Source organism: Manis pentadactyla, chromosome Y (genome assembly GCF_030020395.1).
Source record: "Manis pentadactyla isolate mManPen7 chromosome Y, mManPen7.hap1, whole genome shotgun sequence".
NCBI lineage: Eukaryota > Metazoa > Chordata > Mammalia > Pholidota > Manidae > Manis > Manis pentadactyla.
Window position 1 is genome coordinate 33,786,452 of NC_080039.1, and position 12,508 is coordinate 33,798,959.

Below are 12,508 nucleotides of genomic sequence, written 5' to 3' on the forward strand. Positions count from 1 at the left end.
AAGTATTGCATACACTTGATGTTATTGTTACTGATACTGTTTTCTCCATTTCAGTTTTTGTGTGTTTATTGCTAGTATTTGAAATACAGTTTAATTTTGCATATTGATCTTTTATCTTGCAATCCTGCTAAATACATTAACAGTTCTAGTAGGTTTCTTTTGTGGATTCCATTTTTTGCATAGATGATTAAATAATCTGTAAATACAGTTTTAATTCCTCCCTTCCAATCTGGAGACTTAAAAAAAGAAATGTCCTCATTGTAGCAGCTAGAATGTCTAGTACAATGGTGAGAAGTTGAGAGAGCGGACGTGTTGGTCTTGTTCCGAGTTAACAGGGTCTGGCGGGGAGATACACATTGAGGAATGCTACTAGTTATGGGATTTATATAGATGCCCTTTATCAGATAGAGGAAGTGCCTTTCTTATCTGGTTGAGCATCTTCTTAAAAAATCAGAAATAAACACTGAATTTCAAAAATCTTCTTTTCTGCTAAAATGTTTTTTAATTGGGTAGTATAGCATTGCTTTTGAATGTTAAAACAACCTCATAATCTTGGCATGATCCCTCTTAATCATGGTTTTTGGTTATCCTTTTTATACTGTTTTGCTACACTTTGTTAAACAATGTGTTTAGAATTTTTGACTATGTTCGTGAGGAATATTGGTCTGTAGTTTTCTGTTCTTGTGCTACATCTGTCTAGTTTTATACAAAAGTATATTTCTATTTTTCTCTCAGCATATACTGTTATGTCATGCATTTTAGTTTTACATGCATTATAAATTCTACTGTACATTCCGATCATTTTTGCCTAAACCATCAATTATTTTTTAAAGATATATATACATAAGAAGAAAAACCCATCTTATAGATTCACCAAAGAGATTTCTTTTCTTCTGCTCTTTATTCTGGTGTAAATCCAAACATCTAATGTCATTTTCCTTCTGGCTGAAGGAATTATGTGGACACTTATTTTAGTGCAGGTCTGTTGATCATGAATTTCTCCAGGTTTCATATATCTGAAAAATGTATTTTCTTAACCTATGCTTAATTTAAGATATTTGTTGTTGGGTATAGAACTCCAGGTGACTTTTTAGAAACTACATTAAATATGTGTCTTCACCATCTTGTTTACACTGTTACTGACAAGAGGTCTAAAGTTATTTTTATCTTTGTCTATATAAAACACATTTTTTCCCTCTAGATGCTTATTAAGATTTTATCTTTATCACTGATTTTGAGTGTTTTGATCAAGATGTGCTTTGATAAAATTTTTCTAATATTTCTTACACTTGGAGTTTGTTGAAATTCTTGGAGCTATAGGTTTATAGTTATTTTTTAAATTTTGAAAATTTCTGACCATTATTTCTTCAAAAGTTTTAAATCTATTTCATATTCATGGATGGGAAGAATATTGTCAAAATGGCCATCCTGCACAGATTCAGTGCATCCTTATCAAGGTGCTAATGGCATTTTTCAATGAACTAGAATAAATAATCCTACCATTTATATGGAACCACAAAAGACCCCAAAAAGCCAAAGCAATCTTGAGAAAGAAGAACAAAGCTGGAGGTATCATGTTCCAGGACTTAAAGCTATACTACAAAGCTTCAGTAATCAAAACAGTATGGCATTATGAAGAACAGATACGTAGATCAATGGAACAAAACAGAGAGCTCAGAAAAAAACCCATGCACATATGGTCAATTAATATATGACAAAGGAGGCAACACTATACAATGGGGAAAAGACAGTCTCTTCAATAAATGGTGTTGGAAAAAACTAGGCAGCTATGTGCAAGAGAATGATACTGGATTAATTTCTAACTCTATACACAAAATTAAACTTGAAATGGATCAGAGACCTAAATGCAAGACATGAAGCCATAAAACTTGTAGACAAAAACATAGGCAAAACTCTCTTGAACATGAGGAATTTTTTTCTGGATACATCTCCCCAGATGAAGGAAACAAAAGCAAAAATGAACAAGTGGGACTATATCAAACTAAAAAGCTTCTGTACAGCGAAGGAAACCATCAACAACAAAAAAAGGCAACCTATGGTATGGGAGGGTATATTAACAAATGATAAATTTGTAATAAAGGGTTAATATTTCAAATATGTAAGAAATCATGTAACTCAACACTAAAAAAACAAGCCAATTAAAAATGGGCACAGGACCTGAACATTTTGCCAAAGAAGAGATGCCAGTGGCCCACAGACATATGGAAAGATGCTCCACATCACTATTCATCAAGGAAATCAAATCAAAACTACAATGAGATATCATCTCGCACCAGTCAGAATGGCCACTATCCGAAAGATAAGAAATAACAAGTGTTGGTGAGGATGTGGAGAAAGGGGAGCCCTTCTACACTGTTGGTGGAAATGTAAATTGGTGCAGCCACTATGGAAAGCAGTATGGGGGTTCCTCAAAACACTAAAAGCAGAAATACCATATAACCCAGTGTTTCCACTTCTAGGAATTTACCTGAAGAAAACAATATCTCTGATTCAAAAAGATATATGCACTCCTATGTTTATTGCCACATTATTTACAACAGCCAAGAGAAAGATGCAACCTATGTGTCCATCAGTAGATGAATGGATAAAGGAGATGTGGTACATATACACAATGGAATACTATTCAGCCATAAAAGAACAGAAATCCTGCCATTTATGGAAACATGGGAGGACCTAGAGGGTATGATGCTCAGTGAAATAAGTCAGGTGGAGAAAGACAAATACCATATGACTTCACTTATTTGCGGAACCTAAAAACAAAACAGCGGTGAACTCATAGACACTAAGTGACTCGTGGTTACCATGGGGAAGGGTTTGGGGTGGGTGAGTGAAATAGGGGAAGGGGATAAAGAGACTCAAAATCACAATCATAATATAAATTAATCACAGGGATGAAAGTACAGCATAGAGGACATAGTCAATAGTTCTGTACATCTTTCTATGTAAGCATATAGTAACTGCACTAATTAGGGTGAAGATTGAATGACAGAGATAACTGTTGAATCAGTATGTTATAGACTTGAAACCAGTATAGTGCTGTGAATCAACTACACCAAAATAGAAACAATTTGAATGTCCTCTTTCCTCTCCTTTGGGTATTCCAGTCGCCCATCCAATGGGATATTTGCAGGGTGCCACAAATCATTTATGCTCTTTTCAGTGTTTTTGTATTTATTTCTTTATTTCTTTATTTCACTTTTGAACAGTTTCAGTTGCTATGCTTGAAACTTCCTAATATTTGAATGTAGAATATTGTGAATTTTACCACTTTAGGGCTGGGTATTTTTATACCACGGAAAATCATAGGCTTAATTCTAGGATTTCATTCAGCCATTTGTAAGGAGATGTATCTCTTCTCGTCTTGTTTAAAGGTAGGACCTACCCAAAACCCTGAGTAGTACACAGGTGATGGACAATGATTTCCTCCTTCCTAAGGGGGCGCCCCCTCAGTCCTCTATGCAATGTCTTAGGTATTATGAGATGTCTTTTTCCCCACTGGTTACTGGGAACAGGAACTATTTACAGCCCTCTGAGCACTAAGCATTATCCTATCTATTCCTTTGGGGGGGTCCTATCCCCATCTTTGAGTAAGCGGCATGTCCTGCATTAGTCACGTGCCTGATTAGTAATCTCTTCAATCGATTAAGGGGTGCCCTGTGCAACTCTTTGGCATTCTCTAGGCAACCGTCTCTTTCCCTGCAAACTTGGCTCTCAAAATCCTAAGGGTCTTGTTCTCTCTACTCTCAGGTCCACTGCTCAACTCGGGGAGTCGGCTGGGTTCTTCCTGTGCCCACCTCCCCTTACCATTAGCTAGAATCTCACTTAGGGCTGCAGCTGTACCAATATAGGGTTCATCTCCCTGGTTACTCCTGTCCCTAGGATTCTGTCTCCATTGGTTGATAGCCAGTGTCTTGAAAACCAGTGCTTTCTTCTTCTTCTTTTTTTTTTTTTTTCCTATTGGGGAGCTAATTCATTGCTCCTTCTTAACCAAAAGCAGAAATCTTAAGTTTAAATTTCTACATCTTAAGTTATATAATTCCTTGTTATGAGAAAATCTCTGGAATAACTCATCTGGCTGTGAGAAATACCGGCCTTATGCATTTCAGAGCATTTAGCATCAGGAATCCTGTCACCTGGCTACTTCTCCTAATGCCAATGTGCATTTGCTACTGTCTTCCGTCCAAGGTCTCGTCGGTTTTCCTGTAAGGGAGAAACACTGCAGAACAGTGGGCTGGACTTTGGAGCCAGCATCTATGGGTTTGCATTATGGCTTCAAATTTCCCCTGCTGTGTTCCAGTGGGGAAGGTACCAAACCTCTCACATCTCCATTTCCTTATGCATCATGTGGAGATAACAAGAGTGCCACCTTATCAGGTGGTTTTGAAGTCTGAGTGAGCTACTATTTGTAAGACACTCAGAACAGGGGGCTGGCACGTAAGACCATATGTGGTGGCTAAAAAAAATAGTTCCTCCAAAAAGGAATTAAAAATGTTGCAGTAAGATAATGGGAGAGTACTATGTGTGATTTCAGGAACCCTTATGTACACAAATAGCCATCTCAGTCCAGTTGTAATGGTTTCATCAATAAATTATGCTTAAACCTTTTATAGCACTCCGTCACATCAGTACTATTTTTTAAATGGGTCATCCCGACAAGATTGAAATTAAATCATTAATCTTATTTTTGATTCAGAATTCTAATGATACTTGCTACTAAATACACAGAGTAATTATCAGCCCTCCAGCTACTCAAAAGAGGAAAAAAAACTGTTTTTTAGAAGACTTGGATAAACCTGTGCTTAAAAGAGAAATTTAAATGATGTCATGACAAAATGGTAACTGGTTAGGATGGAAGATTTAGGTTCATGCCTCGATATACTCAAGGTTTTAGTAGATTCAGGGAAGCACATTGCCTGAGATGCCCTTTTTGAAATCGGACATTTATCATGTGCTTTTTCCCAGGAGGGTCGGATGGGGTGGCCAGGTTTCCCAACTGTGATGGAATAATTCGAATGTGGAAAGAGCCAGGGCCCGTGAATGCTTTTGCATTTACAGGTTCATCCGACCATTTCCATCGCATCTCTGTAATCCAGTCCAGTAGCCATAAAAGAACACCATCCGGATACAGAATGCTCAGAAATTTATCGGAGACACGAGTTTTAGTGTCCTACAGTGGACACTCAGACACCTGGTAGGGAAATTGGGCATTTCATGTTCGTATTCTCAAAGGTCATTAGACTCCGAGCCAGGTAGCTTGGGTTTAATTAAGTCCTGATTCACAAGCCCCACAATCCTGGTCCCTAAATGCTCCATGAACTTAGCAAAGTCAGGGAAGGAACAATGCAAGGGGGCCTTTAGTCATGTGTCACAGGGGATGATTACAGGTTCCAGAAGTCCCTTTCCGAGATGAGTCCCTGCCCTGTGTGCATCACCCCAGAGAACAGCCTTGAGGGATTAGTAGGGTGGGTAGGAACAGCGCCATTGTGCACACACGTGGCCTCTGATGTGCTCACTCACTTTATGTGTAGCAGCAGTCTGTCTGCAAGTGCTTGTTGCCCGCTCCTCCATCAGCTCCCCCAATGTGCACACTTAGCTTCAGGATGGGGGGCCCCGGATTCTGCAGGATGCCGTCCTTCGGAAGTTAGAGGCATCAATACTCAACACAAGGTCTAGGCCATCCTTCACTCGTGCCTGGTTGACTTGTGGGAACGGGAGGAAGGTAGGAGGCACCATAGTCATATAAACAGGCATGATACCACACAGTGAGAACAAATACCCTCCATTCATTGTGATGGGATTTCAGCCTTTCGCAAATCTAGGCCCCTAATAAAGGTGTTCACCTCTCGTGGATGTAGCCTTCCTCAGTTTGGAAAGAGAAATGACCACCCGTGGAGATACCAGGGTACTGTAGTTTAGGAATTAAGGAGAAACGCCTTTAAGCTTCTGAAGAATGAGTATCTCTTTTCATTCTAGATCATTATCTTTAGATAGGAAACCGCAAAGAACAGGATTTTCTCTCGACTCTTAAAAGTCAATGGAGTAAAACTAATGTGATAATGAATTTCAGATATTTTTGAAGAGCCAGAAATTGGTGACAATGACTGTCTTTAACGATTTTCCTCTTTTTGCATTTCTTGAAAGTAAAATAAAAACAGATAGGGTTGCACCTGTCTTTTGATCAGGAAGTAGCCAAGGTTAGATAGAGGACAATGCATCAGTCCCACCAGAGGCCGTGTGTCCACCAAGGGGCGTCACCCGGCTGGGGGACTTGGAAAAGCAGATGCCCTTACTTCCTGTCATTGTAGCTTTGGGACCAAACTTCCTCAACCACCCCTGAGACAATACCTATGCATCCTAACACCAAAGATGCATGTTTCAATACACGGGACACTTACTTCCCTACCAGCCTGCCTACTACGCTGTTTAAGATCCCCCCAGTCTTCAAGACTTCAGGAAAGTTTGCTTTAAACAGGTGCTTCTCAAATTTCAGTGTCTATTCTAGTCACCTGGGAAACGTGTTCTAATGCAGATTCTACCGTAGGCATGTGTTTGGTCCTGAGATCCCACGTCTCCTACAGGCTCCCAGGCAAGGAGAATGTTACTGGTCCAAGAACCATACTTCCAACAGAAAGACCTTAAAGATGTTGGATTCATAAATTCCAGACCAGGGCTCAGGAGGAATGCTCACAAAACATGTTTGGTTTTGAAACACTCGAGTTACCTCCTGACACCCCAAAGTGAAATGAAAATTTAGCAATAATCCTATTAATTCAAAGCCCAGGCCACATGCAGTCCTCAATTAGGTGGAAAGATTATTTTGACATGAAACAAATTAACAGCTGGAACATAAAACAAAGCCAACAGATTGGCCATGACAAGCAAAGGGGAAGAAATGCAACATGGTTTACAAGACAGGAAACAAAAATTCAAAAATAATACTGACATTTAGAAACAAGACAACAGACGAAGAATAAAAATGCACCAAGTGCAAATTGTGTCCATAATCCGTGGGTGATTTACATTAAAAAAAAAAACACCAGTGAATTCTGAAACTTCCTTTGTAGATATGGATTCCTCCCCCCTTTTTTTCCTTTGAAAATATACTAATGCCTGTGTGAGCCCCATTTTTCTGTAATGTTTTGCAAGCAGCTGGTAGTAGACCTCAGATAAAAATGATACTTTTTTTAAAAAGGGGGGACAGTATTCAAATCTGTGAAATGAAAGTTGGATTGAGGATGTCATTAATTAATTCTCCTTTATTTTTCATAAAATATCAGAAAGAGCAAATAACTTATGATGCTACTTTTTTTCTTTTCAAAGGATCGAGAAAAAGGATATTCCAGATGGCATCCATTTCGGGGACCTGAGTAAGTGTGAGACTTGAAATTTGAAGACCTGGTATTAATTTTTTCTCCACGGCATGTTCCCACCCAAACCACGGAAGACACTTTGAGCCTTATCTCTAAAAGAATCCCACAGCGCTGTGTAATAAACAAGGTCCCTTCTGTCTCTTAGTTCTAGGTTTTCCACTCAGTAAGGCTGGGTCAATACCTGAGAATTTTGCTTTTTAGCAAGTCTTCAGGACATTCTCACCTTGCTGGACTAAAGACCACAGTCTGCAAACTACTGTTTTATGTCATAATATCTCCACCTGGTTACCAAAGAATTTCTTTACCTTTTTTTGCATGTATGCAAGAATTAATTAGCACTTAGAATGTGTTTCCTCTTCTTACTCACATATAATACAAATTACAAATACATATGTACATGCATTGCAGAAAAAAATAAAGAAAAAGGAAACAACATATAAAGAGTAAATGTATAAAGAGAAGCCTTCTCTTGATTTAAAAATACCTAAATTCCTAGCCCAACCTATCTGTGTGAAAGAAAAAGCACCTAGAAAATTTTTCAGAGGCTCTGAAACCATTTAAGAAGAAAATGGCATGAGGTTTGATTACATATTAAAGTGAATCAAAGTTGCCCCTTCTAACATACCACTTTTGGTATTAAAATATTTCATTTTCAATTAGGAAATCTGCAGTGGTTCAAGGTCTCATCAGGGATAGGAAATTCCTATGCCCATTGGCCCCAGGTCATCCCAACCAGGGTTTGCATCTAAGGAATTTCCCTGAAGAACAGGGCTGATCCCTCACCAAGTCTGGTTTATTTCTGTTTGGGTCCTTACGAAAAATGGGACTTTTCCTATAGCGAAACAGATGCAGCTCATCATAGAATTAAACTACTAGTTATCTGTTGCACCTGTAGCAAATCACCATGAATGTACTGGCTTAAAACAACACAGATGTATTGTCTTATGGTCATGGAGGTCAAGATTCTGATGGGGGTCTTCCTGGGCTAAAATGAAGATGCTGGTGAGATGGCATCTTTTTGGAGCCACTGAGGTACAGGCATATGGCATCTAGGTGCCCCTGTGTAAACATGTTTATGTGTACATATTTAGTTTTAATCAAATTTGGACAACAGTGGACATACTATGCTTTCAACTATTTTCTTCATTTGATGTCTTCTGAATTTCCCCCTTGTCAGTTAGAGCTGCATCATGGGATGAGTGGAGACTGTTCGGTTATGTCTGTAAGTGTATTTGGGAAATGAATGTGCCCTGTTGCTTGACTCCGAAGGAGCTTTCTACACATGATTTTAACTTCATACCAATCTTGGTATCTCAGGAAACCTGTCCTTTATTTTTTAAAACTTCCTTGGATCATCTACAAAATATATATGTCCAAGAGAATTTTAAAACATTTCTTCAAATTACAACTTGAATGTTTGATGAATTTGCATTACATTGGAGTGGAATTTATCTTTGTAATTTAACTCTTCCGAGACCTACGCGGGCCATGTCTCTCTCTTTAGTCAGTGTTTGTATTAAATCAGGTCTATTTTTCCTAACGTCCTCCCACTAAGTTTAAGAATCCATCGTTCTTCACAAAAATCCTGAAACTTTGTTAGTAATTAGGTTTGTCTTCTCATGTTTGTGGCTATTGTGTAAACAATTAACATTATGTTTCTTAACTGGTTGTGGTTTGAACATAAAAATCACATGGATTTTCTGTCTTCTAATAGTCAGTGACAAATTTTTTTAATCCCTGAGCTTCACCATGAACTTAAATCATTTTGGATATTATTTACTTTAGTTGACTATTTTGGTCAGCTATGAAAGCATCTTCAAAAATAAAAAAATTTGCCTCCTCTTATCAAATATGTCCCTCTTTCTTTTACTGAAGAAATATTGTAAACAAAAATGGAGTGAGAATTCTTGTTATACCACTGGTGGATATTCAGGAAAAGTTAGTGTTTTGCCTACTGGTGACTGTATTTTTGAAGTAAGTGTCTGTCTTTTTAGGACTTTTCTTTTCTTGCTGTTCTATTAAGAATCATTATTAGGTGTGGGTGTTGAATTTTATCAGATTTGTTAATGTGACCTAATTTATGAAGAAAACTGCCTACTCTTTCTGCCATGTGCCATTAATACACTGGGCTGTATATATGGATTTTATAACATTGACCTGCCTCGCATTCCTGAAATAATCCTTATTTAGTATTGACATATTCTTTCAATGTCCAGATTTCTTTCTCTGTTCTTGAGAAATTGTATATTTACAGGAATCCTATGCTTCCGAATTTAAAACAACATCGTATGGCATAATTCTTTGACAGCTCTCTCAAAGCCCCTTGGAACCATTTGTCTAAGATTTCTACCTCTTCTTGAGTCAATTTTAATAACATGTTTTTGTAAAAATAATACTCTAGTTCATTCTCATTTTCAAATGTTATATATATATATATATATCTTTGATAAATGTTTTAATTTTTCTGTATTTGATTGTATAAAATCTTCTCCCTCATTTTGGATATCTGTATATTAATTGTCTTTCATAGTTACATATCTGACATTATATTTTGCTGTTCCCTAGAAAATCATATCTAGCTTGATTTTACGAAAATACATTTCCTCTTCTCTAAATCATTCACTTCCATTATTTTTTATATTACTTCTTTTGTGTGTGGTCTGATCTGTCTTTAAAGTTCTTAAGTGAATACTAAGTTGCCTGTCTTCCCTCTATTTTTAGTAATAAAGCAGCATTAATGCTCTATGCTGTTTTCCTTAAGCCTGGCATGCCCAGCACTCTGTGGGTTGAACATAAACTCACACATTGTTCACTTTTGGTCTATTGATGCAATTTTAATATCCACCTTCTCCCTCCTTGCCCCCTCCTCATCTTCCACCCTTCAGCCAGAAACCTTAATAACATTCTAATTATCATGGAAAATACTCTTAAATCCTCATTACCTGCAAACCATCTTTCACATTCTCCAGTCTGGTGTATGCTGTCCTCTCTGCTCTGACCTGACCTCCCTGCCAAACTTCAAAGCCTACATCCTGTCCGGGAATCCTACCCTCTAGCTCAGAGGCTGTGCATTCAGTTCTTTGAAGGGACCACAAAGTGTCTTCCGACCTTTCCCCTTGAAGGAGCCCTCTTTATCAAGATTCAACCCAGTTGCTCCGTCACATGTGAGTTCATTTCCCTCCAAAGGGGAGCACATCGCTTTCTACTTCCCTCCAGACTCAAACACCCCCTTTTTCTCCCATTATCATCTCCGCATTGTACTTTCATTGCATCTCTTCCCTTCCCTCTCTCCCGTGGCTGTATTTGATTATATAAAATCACCTCCTGCACAATTTCAGAGAGGACTGGCAATCCATTTTTGATGAGGGAATAAATCAGCCCCTATTACCTAGGTTACCGCACCCAGTTCATGATTTTCTCCCTCTCTGGCAAATTTTCTGTCCAGCCGTCTCGCGCATAATCATGCCCTGAAAGTCCAGAGCATGAGTAGATAACCCAAGTGCTGTGATAATTCCCTTCAAGGACCTTCTGACCTAATAGTGATGTAACTGCTCCTTGGGCAGGCCCAACCTCCAGCCCCTTGGTGAATTTTGTCTTAGAGTTGTAGCCATAAAATATCAGAACCAGAAGCAACTTTGGAGGGGTCTGTTCCCTGCATTGAAAGGGGGCAAGCCTGAGCCCCCCTGTTGCTGGTCTGAAGATACCGTAAGGTACAGAGTGTAAGGACTGAAGCCTGTTTCCCTGAGACATACCCAGTGCCGTCCATTACCCAGCAGCGGGTCTCCCTTCAAATGCTGTGGATTCCTGACCCCTGTCCTGCACTGCTGGGAGCCTGTAACTACTCTGTCGGCCACACCATGACCCCACGGTATTAGGGAATACAGGAAACCTCTCTCAGGGAAAATGCAGCTCTCAGACCTTCCAGTGAAAAAGCAAATCCTCCAAATATACTAAGAGACAGTTTTAAAAGTACAGTTTAGGGGTAAAAAGAGCCCTTACCTCTATTGCTGATGGGAGTAGAAATTGCTGTCATTTCTGGGGAAAGATCTTCAGCAACGTGCTTTAGAACCTGTGTAACTGTTCACTGTCAATACTGTAGGTGATTCACGATGTCTGTCCTCATACTTGTGAGAATCACAGCCCATCTCCTGGGCACCCATGATGTCACAAACACACAGAGCCCCAACATTGTGACATCAGTGTGGGCTGGGCCTCACCCACAGTTGAGAGGTGTGATGCCCCCAAGCCTTAGTCATGTCTAGCCCAGAAGGAGGGTGAGGACAGGGGTGAGCTCACCTGCTCTGGGATGTTGGAGGAAACGATCACTGTAGGATACAGGAAGTGTATCCCCCTCTCTCCCGTTCCTGGCTAGAGTGATCGATCCCTGGGCGCACAGAAGCAAGGAGGATTCACGGGCAGGAGCTGTTTGCACATGGAGGTGAGTTCCAAGCACTGACACTCTCCAGACTGGCTGTGCCTCAGGGACGCCTGTATCAGACCCTGAGAAAGGTCTCAACTTCAAAGGAGACACCCCTTTTGCATCTTTCTCTGCAGTGGGAAAGAATGGGAAGATGGGCATGAAGAGATTCCAGCTGGAAAGCTCTTGACCTCTGGAAAATAGGCTTTCTGCTGGAATCCGCCTCCTTTCCAAAGTTCCTTACCGCACACAAACGACATACAGTCGTCACGATAAAGGTTCGCCATTGCTACATTTCATTAACCCAAGTCCTTCCTTTACTACGACTTCTTCAGGTCGTACCTCCCCGGGACCCCACATGGCATTCAGTCCTCATAGTATCTTAGGCTTCTCTGGGCTGTGACAGTTTCTCCGGCTTTGTTTGTTTTGATGACCTGGACAGTTTGGCCGAGGGTGTCTCGGGGGTTTGTAGGATGCCACTCAATCGGGATTTGTCTGACGATTTTCTCACCTTTAGACTGAGGTTGTAGATTTTTGGAAGCGAGACATGTCTATCACATCCTAGCCAGGGACATTCCATCACGTGACACTACCATTGGTGTTGAACTTGATCACCAGGCTAAGGTGGTATTAGGTTTCTCCACTGTTACTTTTTGTGCTAAAAGTATATTTGATACATCCAGAAATGTGCAGAGAAGAA

The 12,508-nt window shown here is 39.6% G+C and overlaps 1 long non-coding RNA gene across 1 annotated transcript in view; it reads left to right on the top strand.

Annotated features, from left to right (window-relative positions):
- Window positions 1-12,508, top strand: part of LOC118935983 (uncharacterized) — a 292,406-nt gene that overhangs the window by 249,890 nt on the left and 30,008 nt on the right. The window contains exon 5 of the long non-coding RNA XR_008995389.1: window positions 7,342-7,388. This is a non-coding gene — a long non-coding RNA (uncharacterized LOC118935983). The remainder of the gene's footprint in view (window positions 1-7,341; window positions 7,389-12,508) is intronic.